The 14,956-nt window shown below is 39.4% G+C and overlaps 1 pseudogene; it reads left to right on the top strand.

Moving 5' to 3' along the window:
• The first annotated feature begins 10,558 nt into the window (after window positions 1-10,558).
• Window positions 10,559-11,505, top strand: LOC119879398 (annotated as a pseudogene).
• Window positions 11,506-14,956: the final 3,451 nt, after the last annotated feature.

Genomic DNA, 14,956 nt, shown 5'->3' with positions numbered 1-14,956 from the left:
CTTGCTGGATAATTTCTTGGTGCATGTTTTTCTCATTTAGGACCCTGAATATATCCTTCCAGCCCTTTCTGGCCTGCCAGGTCTCTGTGGAGAGGTCTGCTGTTAATCTATATTCTCCCCATAAAGTTAGGGATCTTGTCTCTTGCTGCTTTAAGGATCTTCTCTTCTATTTTCGGAATTTGCAGCTTCATTATTAATGTCGAGGTGTTGAATGGTTTTTATTTTTTAGTGGGGATCTCTCTATTCCTGGATCTGAATGCCTGTTTCCCTTCCCATATTAGGAAAGTTTTCAGCTATGATTTGTTCAAATATATATTCTGACCTCTGTCCATTTCCGCACCCTCGGAACCCCAATTAAACGTAGATTTTTCTTCCACTGGCTGTCACTTATTTCCCTTAATCTACCTCATGATCTTTTAATTGTTTGTCTCTTTTTTCCTCAGTTTCCCTCTTTGCATCAACTTGTCTTCTATGTCACTCACTTGTTCTTCCACCTCGTTAACCCTTGTCGTTAGGACTCTAGTTTGGACGCATCTCATTCAATTGATTTTTAATTTCTGCCTGATTAGATCTAAATTCTGCAGTCATGAAGTCTCTTGAGTCCTTTATGCTTTTTTCTAGAGCCACCAGTAGCTTTAATAGCTTCTGAATGGCTTTCTGACATTGAATTGTAATCCAATTTTGTAACTCTGTGGGAGAGAGGACTGTTCTGATTCTTCTTTTGAGGTGAGGTTTTCCTTCTAGTCATTTTGCTCTGTGCAGAGTGGCCAAAAACAAGTTGTATTGGGAAATGGGGAAAAAGAGAAAAGAGAAAGAAAAAAGAAAAAAAAAGGGGGGGGTAAGCAACAAAAATCAAAAGCAAAAAAGAAAAAAAACTAGGGGGAGTATCCTCTGATTCTCTATACTGGAAGTCCCTCGACTTCCCCTGGAACTTTCCAGTGATGTTTGGTTGATAATTTGTTTTTCCCTGTCCCTCTAGCTGGTCTTCTGGGGGAGGGGCCTGTTGTGCTGATTTTCAGGTGTTAGCACTTGGGGGAGCTGCTCTGCCCCCTGCCTGGTGCAGAGCTCAGTGGGGTTGTTTACCCCATGAGGCCCCAAGAGGAACAACCCCAGTGGCGGAGGCAGCTCTGGAGCCTGGAGTCAGCTCCCGCAGTAACTAAGGAGCTCTCGGTCTGCAGGGCGGGGAGGCTCCGGGGCGGGGCCGCTGATCTGCTCACCTCGGGGCAGGAACGTCCTTGCTATCCTGGGCCCTCCCAGCCTCTGCCTGTCCCGGGGGAGGCTGGATCCTGGGCTGTGTCCTGGCGCAGCTGTGCTCCGGAGCCTACGCTGTTGGATTCACGCTCCCGCCCCGCAGCCCCCTCCGCGGAGCCGCCCCCGAGCCCCCCGAGCTGCTCCCGCCCCAGCCCCCTCCGCGGACCCGCCCTCGACCCCCCCAGCTGCTCCCGCCGCAGCCCCATCCCCGGAGCCGCCCCCGAGCCCCCCGCCCCCGCCCCCAGCTACTCCGGTTCCCCCGTGCGCGCTGCAGCCCTTAGGGAGCTTGGCGCACTCTCCCGGGGTGTAGGTGTCTGTTAGTGTCCCCAGGGAGCCCGAGGGCATCCCCGCCCTCCTGGGTCCTGCTCTAACTCCCTGCGAGCCCCTTTCCGCCCGGAAGGTTGGTGCAGCTCCTGCTTCTCTCCGGGACGGGGCTCTCCTGTCCTGGGGACACTCGCCCCGGCCTCAGCCCGGCTCCTCACGGGGCCCCTCCCCCTTGGAGGCCTTTTGTGTCTTTATTTCTTTTTCCCCGTCTTCCTACCTGATAGAAGCGCGAACTCTTCTCACTGTAGCATTCCAGCTGGTCTCTCTTTAAATCTCAGGCCGAATTCGTAGATTTTCAGGATGATTTGAAGGTTATCTAGGTAATTCGGTGGGAACAGGTGATTTGGGGACCCTACTCATCCACCATCTTGTCCCGCCTACCTAGATAACATTCAAATCACCCTGAAAATCTATGAATTCGGCCTGAGATTTAAAGAGAGAACAGCTGGAATACTATAGTGAAAAGAGTTTGTGCGTCTATCAAGTACAACTTGTTTTTGGCCACTCTGCACTGAGCAAAATGACTAGAAGGAAAACCTCACCTCAAAAGAAAGAATCAGAAACAGTCCTCTCTCCCACAGAGTTACAAAATTTGGATTACAATTCAATGTCAGAAAGCCAACCCAGAAGCATAATTATAAAGCTACTGGTGGCTCTAGAAAAAAGCATAAAGTATTCAAGAGACTTCATGACTGCAGAATATAGATCTAATCAGGCAGAAATTAAAAATCAATTAAAAGAGATGCCGTCCAAACCAGAGGCCCTAACGACGAGGGTTAACAAGGTAGAACAATGAGTGACTGACATAGAAGAGAAGTAGATGGCAAGAAAGGAAACTGAGGAAAAAAGAGAAAAACAATGAAAATATCATGAGGATGGTTTAAGGGAAATAAATGATGGCCTCAGAAGGAAAAATCTACGTTTAATTGGAGTTCCTGAGGGCGTCAAAAGGGACAGAGGTCCAGAATGTGTATTTGAACAAATCAGACCTGAGAACTTCCCTAATTTGGGGAGGGAAACAGGCATTCAGATTCAGGAAATAGCTAGATCACCCCGTAAAATCAATAAAAACTGCTCAACACCTCAACATTTAATAGTGAAACTTGCAAATTCCAAAGATAAACAGAAGATCCTTAAAGCAGCAAGAGACAAGAGATCTCTAACTTATATGAAGAGAAATATTAGATTAACAGCAGACCTCTCCACAGAGACGTGGTAGGCCAGAAAGGGCTGGCAGGATATATTCAGGGTCCCAAATGAGAAGAACATGCAGCAGAGTACTGTATCCAACAAGGCTTTCATTCAGAATAGAAGGAGACATAAAGAGCTTCCAAGATAGGCAGAAACTGAAAGAATATGTGACCTCCAAACCAGTCTGCAAGAAATACTAAGAGGGATTCTGTAATAGAAAGAGGAAGTCCAAGGTAACAATCCACAAAAACAGGGACTGAATAGGTATCATGATGACACTAAATTCATGTCTCTCAATAGTAACTCTCAACGTGAATAGGTTTAATGACCCCATCAAAAGACACAGGGTTTCAAACTGGATAAAAAAGCAGGACCCATCTATTTGCTGTCTACAAAAGACTCATTTTAGACATAAGGACACCGACAGCCTGAAAATAAAAGGTTGGAGAAACATGTACCATTCCAATGGTCCTCAAAAGAAAGCAGGGGTAGCCATCCTTATATCAGATAAACTAAAATTTCCCTGAAGACTGTCGTAAGAGATGAAGAGGGACACTATATCATACTTAAAGGATCTATCAAACAAGAGGACTTAACAATCCTCAATATATATGCCCCAAATGTGGGAGCTGCCAAATATCAATCAATTAATAACCAAAGTTAAGACACACTTAGATAATAATACACTTATACTTGGAAACTTGAATGTAGCACTTTCTATCATCCATAGGTCTTCTAAGCACAACATCTCCAAAGAAACAAAAGCTTTAAATGGTACACTGGACCAGATGGATTTCACAGATATCTGTAGAACTTTACATCCAAATGAAACTGAATACACATTCTTCTCAAGTGCACATGGAACTTTCTCCAGAATAGACCACATGCTGAGTCACAAATCAGGTCTTAAACCGATACCAAAAGATTGGGATTGTCCATGCGTATTTTCAGACCATAATGCTTTGAAACTAGAACTAAATCACAAGAAGAAGTTTGGAAGGATTTCAAACACGTGGATATTAAGGACCATCCTGCTAAAAGATAAAGAGTCAACCAGGAAATTAGAGAGGAATTAAAAGATTCAAGGACACTAATGAGAATGGAGATACAACTGTTGAAAATCTTTGGCATACAGCAAAAGCAGTCCTGAGGGGGAAAGACATCGCAATACAAGCATCCCTCAAAAATTGTAAAAAACTCAAATACAGAAGCTAACCCTACACTTATAGGAGCTTGAGAAAAAACAGCAAATAGATCCTACACCCAGCAGAAGGAGAGAGTTAATTAAGATTCGAGCAGAACTTAACGAAATCGAGACCAGAAGAACTGTGAAACAAATCAACAAAACCAGGAGTTGGTTCTTTGAAAGAATTAATAAGATAGATAAACCATTAGCCAGCCTTACTAAAAAGAAGAGAGAAAAAAAATAAATAAATAAAAATTAAAATTAATAAAGTTTTGCAATATTATCAATTTTAGTAATAAATAATATATATGCCATATACATAAAATAATAATATCAATTATAGTAATCAGTAACCTACTTCAACCACATGAAACAAAAGAATTGTTAGGTAACGTTTGCTTCCTAACTTCTTTTCACCACAGGATGTAAGCGTATCCTGTTTGAAAATAAGAGAATTTTTCTTTGCTGTATTTGTTTAATCTTTTTTTATAGGAAAATAAAAAAACAAGATTTGGTGTATATAGTAAATAATTATAAACAGTATGTAGTAATGTATCCAAGATAATAAATATTTACTTTAAGAAATTATGATAGTTTAATTTAATGACCACATATTTAATATTTATACCCATTGTAAATAATAAATATGGGGATTTTTGTTAACATACAGATGACAGGTATGAATTTCAGGATTAAAGTAGGTCTTTTAGCATTACCAAGTTGTTTCTCCTAGTATAGTCAGCAGTTAACAGTGATCACATTTGGATGAAGATAGTATAAAAATGTTATTTTTAAAATTTATGTATGACTTTATTTTTCAAATAGTATAACTAAAGCATAGTGTGTTGAAAGTAAATTTTTAAACAAACTAATAAATGACAGGTAACTATAGGCAGCATTAAAATATTTCAAAAAAGAATAACATTTGGTTTTTGATTGTATGAGTAACTTTACCTCTGTTTCTAATCTGAATGTTATCCTTGCTGGATGGAGTATTCCTAGCTATAGCTTTTTCCCATTCAGCACTTTGAATATATCATGCCCCTCTCTTGTGGTTTGCCAAGTTTCTGTTGAAAATCTCCAGATAGACCTATGGGGCTTCCTTTGTAATTTAAGGATTTCTTTTGTCTTGCTGCTTTGAAGATTTTTCTTTAGCACTATATTTTGCAAATGTAATTACAATATGCCTGGTATTATGCTGAGTGAAATAAGTCAATCAGAAAAGGACAAACATGATATGATCTCATTCATTTGGGTAATATAAACATTAGTGAAAGGGAATAAAGGGAAAAGAGAGAAATGAGTGAAAATATCAGTGAGGGTTATAGAATATGAGAGACACCCAACTCTGGGAAATGAACAATGGGTAGTGGTAGGGGAGGTGGGCGGGGGGTTGTGGTGACTGGGTGATGGGCACTGAGGGGGGCACTTGGCGGGATGAGCAGTGGGTGTTATGCTATATGTTGGTTAATTGAACTCCAATAAAAAATAAATTTTAAAAATTAAACAACAACAACAACAATATGATTGGTATTGGCCTGCTTTCGTTGATATTGTTGGGACTTCCCTGTGGCTCCAATATGTGAGTGTCTATTTCCTTCCACAGGTTAGGGAAGTTTTCAACTATTATTTCCTAAAATACATTTTCTGCCTCTTTTCTCTCTTCTTCTTCTTCTGGAATTCCTATGAACATAGGAACATAATATGAAAGTTATTATGTTTAGTGGAAAAAAAATACATTTTCTACCCCTTTTCTCTCTTCTTCTCTGGAATTCCTATGAACATAGGAACATAATATGAAAATTATTATGTTTAGTGGAGTCCCTGAATTCCTTAAATCTATACTCATATTGCATAATTTCTCTTTATGTCTTTTGTTCAGCTTTATTATTTTCCATTTTGTCTTCTATATCATTAATTTGTTCCTCTGTTTCCTCCAGCCTACTGTTCATGGCATGGAAACTGTTTCCAATCTCATTTTTGCATACCTTATCACTAATTGATTCTTTTTTAGCTCTTTTATCTCTGTGGTAAGGATCTACCTAATGTCTACTTTTCACAAGCCCAGAGAGTATCTTTATGATTTTTGCTTTAAACTATACATCAGGCATGTTACTTGTACCTGGTTTTAATAGGTCTCTGGCTGTGGCCTTATATTGTTCTTTCATTTTGGATAAGTTCCTCCATCTTGACATTTTACCTAAGTCTATACCCTCTTTTCTGTGTTAGAAAAACCAATTATATCTCCTGTTCCTGAGAGTAATGGCTTTATGAAGAAGAGTTTATGTAGTGTCCAGGATCTGGTGCTTTAGTGAATCTCTGGTGTGTACTGTGTGTTATGTTGTTGTGTTGTGGCTGCCCTAACCTTCAAGCTAGTCATTGTGGGCACTGTTTGGTTCCTGGCCTTAATGTGGTTAGTTTTAAGTAGATGTGGTCTGGTCTGCATGTGAAATGAGACCTGACACCACTTCCATCAGAATTGAGGCCTGCAGAGTCCTCTGGTCAGGAGACATGGTATGGACAGGGGTTTATACTGGTCTTTTCAGGGCCCACATTGCTGGGACTAAGGCAAACTTGCTAAGAACACAGGGACATTGGGCCTAGTGTACCCAAGTCAGGCATCTGATGTGAGCACTGCACTGCTTCCCACATGTGGCTCTGTATTTATGCTGAGGGAGAGGGAAATGACAGCAGTTTTGTTCCTGGAGAAACATCTTCCTGAACACTCTGGGAAAAGAGCAAACAATCTTCCCCTGTGTGTCCCCAGACATTCTTCAGATCACTATTCTCCATGCTGTGTGCCCCGAGGTGTTTGTCTGCCTTCTCTTCTGGAGCAGAGCAGTACCTCCTGAGCTCTATTCCAGCCAAGCTTGCTGACCTTTAAAAATCTAGGCTTTCCACAACAAATATCATTCTCAATGGGGAACACTGGGAGCCTTTCCCCTAAGATCAGGAACAACACAGGAATCTCCACTCTCATCACTGCTATTCAACATAGTACTGGAAGTCCTGTCCTCAGCAATCAGACAACAAAAAGAAATAAAAGGTATTCAAATGGGCAAAGAAGAAGTCAAACTCTTCCTCTTTACTCTACAGAGAAAACCCAAAAGACTCCACCCCAAGATTGCTAGAACTCATACAGCAATTTCGCAGTGTGAAAGGATACAAAATCAATGCCCAGAAGTCAGTGGCACTTCTATACACTAACAATGAGACTGAAGAAAGAGAAATTAAGGAGTCAATCCCATTTACAATTGCACCCAAAAGCATAAGATACCTAGGAATAAACCTCACCAAAGAGGTAAAGGATCTATACCCTAAAACCTACAGAACACTTCTGAAAGAGATAGAGGAAGACACAAAGAGATGGAAAAATATTCCATGCTCATGGATTGGAAGAATTAATATTGTGAAAATGTCAATGTTGCCCAGGGCAATGTACACGTTTAATGCAATCCCTATCAAAATACCATGGACTTTCTTCACAGTTGGAACAAGTCACCTTAAGATTTGTGTGGAATCAGAAAACACCCCGAATAGCCAGGGGAATGTTAAAAAAGAAAACCATAGCTGGGGCATCACAATGCCAGATTTCAGGTTGTACTACAAAGCTGTGGTCATCAAGACAGTGTGGTATTGGCACAAAAACAACACATAGATCAATGGAACAGAATAGAGAATCCAGAAGTAGACCCTCATCTTTATGGCCAACTAATATTTTACAAAGCAGGAAAGACTATCCACTAGAAAAAAAGACAGTCTCTTCAATAAATGGTGCTGGGAAAGTTGGACATCCACATGCAGAAGAATGAAACTAGACCACTCTCTTGCCCCCTACACAAAGATAAACTCAAAATGGATGAAAGATCTAAATGTGAGACAAGATTCCATCAAAATCCTAGAGGAGAACACAGGCAACACCCTTTTTGAACTTGGCCACAGAAACTTTTTGCAAGATACATCCATAAAGGCAATGGAAACAAAAGCAAAAATGAATTATTGGGACTTCATCAAGATTAAAAGCTTCTACGCAGCCAAAGAAACAGTCAACAAAACTCAAAGACAACCTACAGAATGGGAAAAGATATTTGTAAATGACCTATCAGATAAAGGGCTAGTATCCAAGATCTATAAAGAACTTATTAAACTCAACAGCAAATAAACAATCTAATCATGATATGGGCAAAAGACATGAACAGAAATCTCACAGAGGAAGACATAGACATGGCCAACATGCACATGAGAAAACGCTTTGCATCACTTGCCATCAGGGAAATACAAATCAAAACCACATTGAGATACCACCTCACGCCAGTGAGAAAGGGGAAAATTAACAAGGCAGGAAACCAGAAATGTTGGAGAGGATGCAGAGAAAAGGGAACCCTCTTGCACTGTTGGTGGGAATGTGAACTGGTGCAGCCACTCTGGAAAACTCTGGAGGTTCCTCAAAGAGTTAAAAATAGACCTGCCCTATGACCCAGCAATTGCATTGCTGGGGATTTACCCCAAAGATACAGATGCAATGAAACGCCGGGACACCTGCACCCCGATGTTTATAGCAGCAATGTCCACAATAGGTAAACTGTGGAAGGAGCCTCAGTGTCGATCGAAAGATGAATGGATGAAGAAGATGTGGTCTATGTATACAATGGAATATTACTCAGCCATTAGAAACGACCAATACCTACCTTTTGCTTTAACGTGGATTGAACTGGAGGATATTATGCTGAATGAAGTAAGTCAATCAGAGAAGAACATTATATGGTCTCATTCATTTGTGGAATATACAAAATAGTCAAAGGGAATAAAGGGTAAAGGAGAGAAAATGAGTGAAAATATCAGTGAGGGTGACAGAACATGAGAGATTCCTAACTCTGGGAAACAGACAAGGGGTAGTGGAAAGAGAGGTGGGCAGGGGATTGGGATGACTGGGTGACGGTCCCTGAGGGGGGCACTTGGGGGGATGAGCACTGGGTGTTATGCTATATGTTGGCAAATTGAACTCCAATTTTTAAAAAATGGGGGAAGGGGGGATCCCTGGGTAGCGCAGTGGTTTGGCACCTGCCTTTGGCCCTGAGCGCGATCCTGGAGACCCGAGATCGAATCCCACGTCGGGCTCCCGGTGCATGGAGCCTGCTTCTCCCTCTGCCTATGTCTCTGCCTCTCTCTCTGTGTGTGTGACTATCATAAATAAATAAAAAAAATTTTAAAAATGGGGGAAAAAACCCTCCAGGCTTTAGATCCTACTTCCTGCAAGAACTCTTGAAAACCAGACCCTCTTATTTTCCAAGCTGATGGTTTTGGGAAAATGTTCTTCTTATGCATTCCCCTGTGTTTTCCTCTCTCTCACCCTTCCCCATGACCATGATTCCTTCACTTCCACAGCACTCATGATTCATTCCTGTCATAACCCACGTCTCTGCATTCCCTACCTCCTTCAATGTGGTCTCTTCTCTCCTTCAGCTGTTGAATTTTTTCTGTTAGTTTTAAAGTCAACTTCTAGGGTATGTAGTAGGATCATCTAATAGTTATCTGGTTGTGCTCCTGGCACAATCCCAGGGTCCTACTACTCCATCTCACCCATTATCTTGTTGGGGGGGGGGGTGGCACCCAGGTGGGTAATATTTGGTTTTTAAAAAGAAAAGATCTGAAGGTTTTCATTTTGTTTTGTTTCTTTTTTTTTTTAATTGGAAATACTTTCAGTGAAGACAGCCAAGGTAACCACTTCTCAAACTTACCCAAAAGCGCTTGAAAAGTAACCTACAATAATCACAAAATGTATTTTAAAATAACTGTAAATGAGATGAGTGAAGAGATGGAGGTGGGAAGTGAAGAGAAGCCATAAAGTAATATGTGTATGTAAGATTGCTGTATGGTCGTTTAGTTAGAAAATATCACCAGCTCAAACTCTGTGTCAACATAATTCCAGTGTTTAAAACAATGATTGGGCCAAGTTGATGGTAATTCGGTTTTCATGTGCTCTCTCTTCTCTCTAAGATCATCTTTTCAGCAGTTTGTTTTTTTTTACATATCATTTCAAAGTCCTTTTCATGCCTGAGATGTACCATCACTACCAATAACTAACCCAGATTCTCTCCAAAGACACCTAAGTGCTAATTTTCTTCATGCTTCCTCCATATCTGTCTGCCATTGTATAATTTTAAAATATGTGATGGCAGAATGTTTAAGGAGGAATAAACCAAAACTGATAGAGCCTTATAAATAAATATCACTAAGTTTATAAAGATATTTCTCCAAGAAAAGTTGAGGGCATATATTACCCTCTTAGGCTATGGCAGTAAACGAGTGAGGGTATTGTGATGGTGTTACCATCCATTGCTACAATCCATTGTAGATGGATGAGTGTTGTTCCCATTTGAAGGAGTGAAATGTGCTGAAGGAAATGACAAAGGAGGTATTTCTGTCAAAGAAAATTGAGAAAAGTGTTATCATACACTGAGAAAAGTGTTATCAGTCTTTACAATATGGCTGAATGTTATAAAAGGAAGATAATCATATTAGAAACACCACAATTTACCACTGTTCACCTTATCATCTTCTTTCTCCAGAATATTAAGCCTTTTATAAATTGAAATCTACAGGACAATGGAGGAAAGCAACAACAGTTCTGAAAAGGGATTTCTTCTGCTGGGATTCGCAGATGATCCCCAACTAGAAAGGATCCTTTTTGTCATAATTTTGCTTTTCTACATCTTGAACATTCTGGGGAACACTGCCATCATTTTGGTGTCTTATTTAGCCCCCATACTCCACACTCCAATGTACTTTTTCCTTAGCAATCTCTCTTGTGTGGACATCTGCTTTACCACCAGCGTTGCCCCACAGTTGCTGGTTACCATGAATAAAAAAGAAAAAAACATGAGCTATGGTGGATGTGTGGCCCAGCTCTATGTGGCTATGGGGTTGGGATCCTCTGAATGTATTCTTTTGGCAGTCATGGCTTATGATCGATATGCTGCTGTCTGCCGGCCTCTGCAATACACAACTATTATGCATCCTCAGCTTTGTGCTTCCCTGGCCATCATAGCATGGCTCAGTGGTCTTATCACCTCCTTAATTCAATGCTCCCTTACTGTGCAGCTGCCCCTTTGTGGTCATCGCAAACTGGACCACATTGTCTGCGAGGTTCCTGTGCTCATCAAACTGGCCTGTGTGGACACAACAATCAATGAAATAGAACTCTTTGTGGCCAGTGTGATTTTTCTAATTGTCCCTGTGTCACTCATCCTAGTCTCCTATGGCTTTATAACAAAAACTGTGCTGAGGATAAAATCAGCAGCAGGGCGCCGGAAGGCCTTTGGGACTTGTTCTTCCCACCTGATTGTGGTCATCATTTTTTATGGAACCATCATCTTTATGTACCTTCAGCCAGCCAAAAGTAGCTCAAAAAACCAGGGAAAGTTTTTTCTCTTTTCTACACCATAGTCACCCCAGTCTTAAACCCCATTATCTATACTCTGAGAAACAAAGATGTGAAAGGGGCCTTGAGAACACTGGTGATGAGAAATGTTTTAGTTTCAAAAAATACATGACTCCTAAGTATGATCTTAGTGGCTGTTCTTAGCGCATGGATTGTTTGTTCTAAGTTTTGGGATACTTGTACATAATACAGGAGTAGTAGTAAAGAAAAGTAAAACCACAGAATCCTGTAAGAAACTAACATATTCCAGTCACAAGAGTGTTTCATTCTTCCCAAGCATTTTTTGCATGAATCCAAGATCCTGTGTTTACAGAAACTCTTTGCTCTTCTTCATCCATGCCATCCACTTTCATTCACAAACCATTTCACTCTGTAATATATATTTATCTGGCATATTATTCCTAAAAGCTCAACTGAAATGTTACCTACATTCCCTAGCTTACCTGAAATGATATTCATCTCACCCTCTGTGAAGAATTGTGTTATAATAATATTCCCATAAAAGATGAAACATAACTTTATTTCTACATTTTCACACACATTGTGTATTATACACACACAATAACATATATAAGTTATATATCATGTCTTATATATACATATTATATATAAACATATATATATATAACAAACTTGGAAATAACATATAATATATAGCCATTTCCTCATTAGTTTAAACCAGAGAATGGACAAGTTTCACTATATATCAACTTATTTATATTATGAAAAACATAAATATAATTCAGAATTGTGATATGTTGATTACATTTGTAATGTAAATTATGACTTTATTGTGAAAGCAATGAAACAAGTAAGCTTCTATTAAGTTGATCAATTCAGGGCAGCCCTGATGGCTCACCGGTTTAGCATCACCTTCGGCCCAGGGTGTGATCCTAGAGACCTGGGATTGAGTCCCACGTCAGGCTCCCTGCATGGAGCCTGCCTCTCCCTCTACCTGTGTCTCTGCCTCTCTCTCTCTCTCTCTCTCTCTCTCTGTGTCTCTCATGAATAAATAAATAAAATCTTTTAAAAAAATTTGATCAATTCACATATTGTTTATTCCCATTCTCTTGAAAGAATTTTAATAATTGAGTGAAAGTGAAAGAAAGTGTGTATCATTCTTTCTGTCTCTGTCCAAAGAGAGTGAAATATGTCAATTGTCAGTCTCAAGTATTTTAGCAGAATTGTACAGGTATAGAAAAATTGATTTTTTTAAAAGATTTTAAAATCTTTATGATCCTGAACTTCAGGATCATGCCCTGGGCCAAAGGCAGGCACTAAACCACTGAGCCACCCAGAGATCCCCCGAAAACTGATTTAATCTATAATCTTACTCATTTTTTATTATGACTCCCACAAGGCAAAAGGAATCATCAAAACATCAATGAAAATAAAAAGTACTCATACTGTGTGGGCTTTCATGTCATTGAAACTTACGACAAAAAAACAAAAAAACAAAAAACCTGAGGCTCACTTAAAATTCATCTTTGTATTAAAATAACACTGACAGTCTACAAGAGAAAATTTAGACTTGTGTCTACTTCCAAAGACTAATTTGAAGATTAAAAGGCTGCACACATAAGAATGAAAAAAATCAGGAAAATTTTCTGAGTAAATCAGTGATCAGTGATGCCTTTCCAAAAAATACTTTGTGCACTTTATACCCTGTAAACATCTTGGTAGCAGCTGAAATAATGAATATTCAGTTTATGAGAAATAAAAGGCATAAAAGACTAGTTGAGGGATCCCTGGGTGGCGCAGCGGTTTGGTGCCTGCCTTTGGCCCAGGGCGCGATCCTGGAGACCCGGGATCGAATCCCACGTCAGGCTCCCGGTACATGGAGCCTGCTTCTCCCTCTGCCTGTGTCTCTGCCTCTCTCTCTCTCTCTCTCTCTCTCTCTCTGTGTGACTATCATAAAAATAAAAAAATAAAAAATTAAAAAAATTAAAAAAAAGACTAGTTGAATTTGCCTTCCAGAATTTTCAAATATGAATAACACACTCACTAATGGAGGAAGTTTTGGGAACCTAATGGGACATGTTAAGAAGCACAAGCTTTCATTTATAATATGCAAGGTGAGAAGTTGTACAGGCAACCTCATGTTTATAGAAGCTTTATTTCTTTATACCCAGTAAAGCTTGACAAGGGAAAAAAAAACCCACATCAGAACATAAATGTATTTAAATGAAATTTGGCATCCATGACACAAATAAGATTACATTTAATAAAATAAACTGTAAAAAAAAAATGAAAAGAAAACCAGATATAAAATAAGGAAAGTAACAGAGTGGCCCAGACAGTTAAGTGTCTGACACTTGATCTCAGCTCAAGTCTTGACCTCAGGGTTGTGAATTCAACCAATTCACATTGGGCATCATGCTGGATGTGGAGTCTGACGGGCACTGAGGGGGGTACTTGATGGGATGAGCACTGGGTGATATGCTATATGTTGGCAAATTGAACTCCAATAAAAAAAAAAAAGATCCCTCTTACTACACTAGTTAAAGTAAAAAAGTAAAATTAATTAATTTAAAAAGTCATACAAAATTTACAAAGAACTACTATAAAAATGCAGAGACAAATTTAAAACTTACTTAAGGGTAATATTGCTGTCCGAGAAACCACCAAGGAGTCGACACCGATGCAAGTACATGAGGGTTTATTTACAAGCTTGAGCTTGGGTCCAAGTATACTCCACACAGCAGAGCAGGGGCTTGGACCCCAAAGTGAGTTACTGCTTGGTTTTTTATGGGCTGGTCTAGAGGATTTTCAGAAGGGGTGGAGGAATTTTTTTCCATTCCAGTATGGGGGAAAGAGTGGGGGAGTTTCTTAAGATTTGATATGGGATTCTCTGCTGAGGGCATTCTGAGCTCTGCTGTCTTTCTGATATGGGATTCCCTGCCGAGGACATTCTGCAGTTTTTCCTGTAAAGTTCAGCTCTTATTCACAGGGGCCTAAGATGGCTGTACTTGTGCTAATGCTAAACTTGAGGTGGAATGGCCTTAATTTTCTCGGCCTCCACAATATGGAAAAGAATTTCTGTGGAAAAAATAAATAACTACTATACACAACAAATTACTGCCAATGTAGTTTTATTAAATACAGTAAAATAGCTAAATATGCTATTCTATACAACAAAGAGATAATAGGCAAATCCTGCAAAAACAAAGCAGAAATAATATAAGAGGAACAAAAGACACATGGAAAGGAAGTTTACTAAAATGACTTAATAAAAATAAAAACAATTTTTAAAATCCAGTTACTTTTTTTTTAATGTAATGCCAAGTTTTTCTAAGATGGTATAGTTATATTGCTTTTGCTGTCGTGGTACATATACAATTCTATATTATCTTTTTTACTTATATTATTGTGAGCTTTTCTATTATGATTTAGTAGTCTCAAAAAAATCCACAATTTATTATTTTTTTTCCTTACTATTGAAGGGTTTACATTTTTTCTTTAATTAATAGCTGCATTGAGTACACCTCCACATTTTTAGACTATGTTTATTATTATATGTTTATATGGAATTTTTAGAAATGCAATTGGTAAGCCAAAAACGG

The sequence above is a fragment of the Canis lupus genome, unplaced genomic scaffold (genome assembly GCF_011100685.1).
Source record: "Canis lupus familiaris isolate Mischka breed German Shepherd unplaced genomic scaffold, alternate assembly UU_Cfam_GSD_1.0 chrUn_S739H902, whole genome shotgun sequence".
Taxonomy (NCBI): domain Eukaryota; kingdom Metazoa; phylum Chordata; class Mammalia; order Carnivora; family Canidae; genus Canis; species Canis lupus.
This window is presented reverse-complemented; position numbering and strand designations above follow the sequence as displayed.